This window comes from Phyllobates terribilis, unplaced genomic scaffold (genome assembly GCF_046119375.1).
Source record: "Phyllobates terribilis strain yellow unplaced genomic scaffold, ASM4611937v1 Scaffold_11__3_contigs__length_659146591, whole genome shotgun sequence".
Taxonomy (NCBI): domain Eukaryota; kingdom Metazoa; phylum Chordata; class Amphibia; order Anura; family Dendrobatidae; genus Phyllobates; species Phyllobates terribilis.
In genome coordinates, this window is record NW_027362771.1 from 601996977 (window position 1) to 602002872 (window position 5896).

General features: G+C 36.3%; 1 non-coding gene across 1 annotated transcript; it reads right to left on the bottom strand.

The window, feature by feature from the left end:
• Positions 1-372: 372 nt before the first annotated feature.
• Positions 373-444, bottom strand: TRNAW-CCA (transfer RNA tryptophan (anticodon CCA)). Its single transcript has one exon. It is a non-coding gene; the product is annotated as a tRNA-Trp (tRNA).
• Positions 445-5896: the final 5452 nt, after the last annotated feature.

Here is a 5896-nt window from a genome sequence, read left to right on the forward strand (position 1 = left end):
TCGCGCAAACCTTCTCGAAATTTGTTACTTTTGCTCACAGACTGAAAATGACATAAACAAGGACGAATGAATATCTTGATATTGGGAATGGAGGGTTTTCCAGTTTAAAATTAGAGTCTAGTAAAGAACCCTTTTTTCTTATGGATTCAAAGATGACAATGCTATGATCAAAGTGAAAGGAGATGCCGACGTGCCTTAAATATTCAATGTTTTGATTTTGCTTCCTGATTATTTTTTTCATCAAATAATTGTTTATGAGATATTAATCTATAACATTCAACTAAAAGACACTTTTTCAGACACTGTGCTGACAGATAGCAACACAGCTTCAATTTTAATCCAGACATGGGTTAAGTTATGAATAAGTTTTTTTGACCCCGACGTGATTTGAACATGCAACCTTCTGATCTGGAGTCAGAAGCGCTACCCTTGCGCCACGAGGTCATATGAAAAGAAACTTTCCGCCCATAATATAACTCACTTAAAAATTGCATGAAGAAATCGTGGCACACCTTCTCTAAATTTGCTACTTTTACTTACAGACTGAAAAAGACATAAACAAGGACGAATGAACATCTTGATATTGGGAAAGCAGGGATTTCCATTTTAAAATTTAGAATCTATTAATGAACCCTTTTTTCTTATGGTTTCAAAGATGACAATGCTATGATCAAAGTGAAAAGAGATCCCGAAATGCATTAAATATTCAATGTTTTGATTTCGTTTCACGATGATTTTTCTCATGAAAGAATTGTTTATAAGATATTAATCTATAACATTGAACTAAAAGACACTTTTTTAGACACTGCGCTGACAGATAGCAACACAGTTTAAATTTTAATCCAGACATGGGTTAAGTAATGAAAAAGTTGCTTGACCCTGGCGTGATTTGAACACACAAACTTCTGACCTGGAGTCAGACGTTCTACCGTTGCACCACAAGATCATAGGAAATGAAACTTGTTGCCCATAATTCACATGAAAAATGTATGAAGAAATCGCACAAACCTTCTCGAAATTTGCTACTTTTGCTTTTAGACTGAAAATGACATAAACAAGGACGAATGAATATCTTGATATTGGGATTGCAGGGTTTTCCTGTTTAAAATTTAGAATCTAGTTATGAACCCTTTTTTCTTATGGATTCAAAGATGACAATGCTATGATCAAAGTGAAAGGAGATCCCGACTTGCTTAAATATTCAATGTTTTCATTTTGTTCCCCGATGATTTTTCTCATGAAAGAATTGTTTATAAGATATTAATCTATAACATTCAACTAAAAGACACTTTTTTAGACACTGCGCTGACAGATAGCAACACAGTTTCAATTTTAATCCAGACATGGGTTAAGTAATGAAAAAGTTGCTTGACCCTGGCGTGATTTGAACACGCAACCTTCTGATCTGGAGTCAGACGCATCACTGTTGCACCACAAGATCATACGGAAAGAAACTTTCCGCCCATAATTCACTTAAAAAGTGCATGAAGAAATCGTGGCAAACCTCGAAATTTGCTACTTTTACTAACAGACTGAAAAAGACATAAACAAGGACGAATGAATATCTTGGTATTGGGAATGGAGGGTTTTCCAGTTTAAAATTTAGAGTCTAGTAAAGAACCCTTTTTTCTTATGGATTCAAAGATGACAATGCTATGATCAAAGTGAAAAGAGATCGCAACGTGCCTTAAATATTCAATGTTTTGATTTCGCTTCCTGGTTATTTCTCTCATCAAATAATTGTTTATGAGATATTAATCTATAACATTCAACTAAAAGACACTTTTTCAGACACTGTGCTGTCAGATAGCAACACAGCTTCAATTTTAATCCAGACATGGGTTAAGTTATGAAAAAGTATTTTGATCTTGACATGATTTGAACACGCAACCTTCTGATCTGGAGTCAGACGCGCTACAGTTACTCCACGAGGTCATATGAAAAGAAACTTTCCGCCCATAATATAACTCACTTAAAAATTGCATGAAGAAATCATGGCACACTTTCTCGAAATTTGCTACTTTTACTTACAGACTGAAAAAGATATTAACAAGGATGAATGAACATCTTGATATTGGGAATGCAGGGATTTCCAGTTTAAAATTTAGAATCTATTAATGAACCCTTTTTTCTTATGGTTTCAAAGATTACAATGCTATGATCAAAGTGAAAAGAGATCCTGAAATGCATTAAATATTCAATGTTTTGATTTCGTTTCACGATGATTTTTCTCATCAAAGAATTGTTTATAAGATATTAATCTATAACATTCAACTAAAAAACACTTTTTTAGACACTGCGCTGACAGAAAGCAACACAGTTTCAATTTTAATCCAGACATGGGTTAAGTAATGAATAAGTTGCTTGACCCTGGCGTGATTTGAACACGAAAACTTCTGACCTAGAGTCAGACGCGCTACCGTTGCACCACAAGATAATACTAAAAGAAGCTTTCCGCCCATAATTCACATGAAAAGTGTAGGAAGAAATCGTGCAAACCTTCTCGAAATTTTTTACTTTTGCTCACAGACTGAAAATGACATAAACAAGGACGAATGAATATCTTGATATTGGGAATGGAGGGTTTTCCAGTTTAAAATTTAGAGTCTAGTAAAGAACCCTTTTTTCTTATGGATTCAAAGATGACAATGCTATGATCAAAGTGAAAAGAGATCCCGACGTGCCTTAAATATTTAATGTTTTGATTTTGCTTCCTGATTATTTTTTTCATCAAATAATTGTTTATGAGATATTAATCTATAACATTCAACTAAAAGACACTTTTTCAGACACTGTGCTGACAGATAGCAACACAGCTTCAATTTTAATCCAGACATGGGTTAAGTTATCAAAAAGTATTTTGACCTTGACATGATTTGAACACGCAACTTCCTGATGTGGAGTCAGACGCGCTACTGTTGCTCCACGAGGTCATATGAAAAGAAACTTTCCGCCCATAATATAACTCACTTAAAAATTGCATGAAGAAATCGTGGCACACTTTCTCGAAATTTGCTATTTTTACTTACAGACTGAAAAAGACATAAACAAGGATGAATGAACATCTTGATATTGGGAATGCAGGGATTTCCAGTTTAAAATTTAGAATCTATTAATAAACCCTTTTTTCTTATGGTTTCAAAGATGACAATGCTATGATCAAAGTGAAAAGAGATCCCGAAATGCATTAAATATTCAATGTTTTGATTTCGTTTCACGATGATTTTTCTCATGAAAGCATTGTTTTTTAGAGATGAGCGTTGTTCTACTCGAACTGTTTGTCAATCTCAAATTCGAGCTGTTTTGGGCGGTGTACGAGCCGGTCGGCGAACACGAACAATTTGAGAAAAATTCGGCTGTTCGAGGTTATGTTCGATAACTGTTCGTGCACCAAAATCATAACTGGATTTTTTCTCAGTAATGATGAAAATTAATGTTAATACGCAGCTTGAGTGTACAGCGGGGCGGGGAGAGGGGCAGGGGATGGATCTCTGCAGGAACAATGAAGATCTCCATTTTTTTTTCTCTTTCCCGCATTTGCAGTGGGGAGGTGCAATCTGTCAGTCTATCAGCAGCGCACACACGGAGCGAAGTTCTTTTTTTCACACAAGCAAGGGCATGTGTGATTGGCAGTGTATGTCACATGTCCTTGCCCTATAAGACCAAGCCATTTTCCCCGTCGCCACCATTTTCTCACTGCTGCAGCTGCGTGTTAGACGGCACCGCTGTTGCTGTGTGCGCTATACCTTGTTAATTTCAAGCCAATTTTCGCACAAATATACAGATAGCTTGGGAGTAGGGAATAGTTGTGATTGCAGTCCTTTTAAGGACTAGGTTACAGCATTTCCTACGACTTTTATCAAGCAGGTCTGTGCTCTTAAATAGATAGATTGTGGGAGTAAAGACTAATTGTAATTGGAGTCCTTTTCAGGACTAGGTTACATCAGTTCCTATCAGTTTTTGCCAGGCAGGTCTGTGCCAGTGCTGTGCAAGTTTTTTTCACAGCATTTGGCTGAATCTAGCAAAGCTAATCCTTTTTGGCCTATTGCAGAGTGTGTTAGTCAGTGGAGTAGCCTATCTGTGTTGCAAGATATACCACCTGTGTATAGAATACCAATTTTTTTACTGCACCTAGTGAAGTAAAATCTTTTGGGCATAGCATCATTCTATTAGTCCATCTATGCTGACCTCCATCAGGTTGCAAATTAAAAATAATTTTTTTCTGCATCTAGCTCTGAAAAAATATTTGGGCTTCTAGCAGTGTGTGGGACTTGGTCTATTAGTCCATCTATACTGACCTCCATCAGGTTGCAAATTGAATAAAAAAAATTTCTGCATCTAGCTCTGAAAAAATATTTGGGCTTCTAGCGGTGTGTGGGACTTGGTCTATTAGTCCATCTATACTGACCTCCATCAGGTTGCAAATTAAAAATAATTTTTTTCTTCATTTAGCTCTGAAAAAATATTTGGGCTTCTAGCAGTGTGTGGGACTTGTTATATTAGTCCTTCTATACTGACCTCCAGCAGGTTGCAAATTGAATATAATTTTTTTCTGCATCTAGCTCTGAAAAAATATTTGGGCTTCTAGCGGTGTGTGGGACTTGGTCTATTAGTCCATCTATACTGACCTCCATCAGGTTGCAAATTAAAAATAATTTTTTTCTGCATCTAGCTCTGAAAAAATATTTGGGCTTCTAGCAGTGTGTGGGACTTGGTCTATTAGTCCATCTATACTGACCTCCATCAGGTTGCAAATTAAAAATAATTTTTTTCTTCATCTAGCTATGAAAAAATATTTGGGCTTCTAGCAGTGTGTGGGACTTGTTCTATTAGTCCTTCTATACTGACCTCCAGCAGGTTGCAAATTGAATATAATTTTTTTCTGCATCTAGCTCTGAAAAAATATTTGGGCTTCTAGCGGTGTGTGGGACTTGGTCTATTAGTCCATCTATACTGACCTCCATCAGGTTGCAAATTAAAAATATTTTTTTTCTGCATCTAGCTCTGAAAAAATATTTGGGCTTCTAGCAGTGTGTGGGACTTGGTCTATTAGTCCATCTATTCTGACCTCCATCAGGTTGCAAATTAAAAATAATTTTTTTCTGCATCTAGCTCTGAAAAAATATTTGGGCTTCTAGCAGTGTGTTGGACTTGGTCTATTAGTCCATCTATACTGACCTCCATCAGGTTGCAAATTGAATAAAAAAATTTTCTGCATCTAGCTCTGAAAAAATATTTGGGCTTCTAGCGGTGTGTGGGACTTGGTCTATTAGTCCATCTATACTGACCTCCATCAGGTTGCAAATTAAAAATAATTTTTTTCTGCGTCTAGCTCTGAAAAAATATTTGGGCTTCTAGCAGTGTGTGGGACTTGGTCTATTAGTCCATCTATACTGACCTCCATCAGGTTGCAAATTGAATAAAAAAAATTTCTGCATCTAGCTCTGAAAAAATATTTGGGTTTCTAGCGGTGTGTGGGACTTGGTCTATTAGTCCATCTATACTGACCTCCATCAGGTTGCAAATTAAAAATAATTTTTTTCTTCATCTAGCTCTGAAAAAATATTTGGCCTTCTAGCGGTGTGTGGGACTTGGTCTATTAGTCCATCTATACTGACCTCCATCAGGTTGCAAATTAAAAATATTTTTTTTCTGCATCTAGCTCTGAAAAAATATTTGGGCTTCTAGCAGTGTGTGGGACTTGGTCTATTAGTCCATCTATACTGACCTCCATCAGGTTGCAAATTGAATAAAAAAATTTTCTGCATCTAGCTCTGAAAAAATATTTGGGCTTCTAGCGGTGTGTGGGACTTGGTCTATTAGTCCATCTATACTGACTAGAGATGAGCGTTGTTCTACTCGAACTGTTCGCCAATCTCAAATTCGAGCTGTTTTG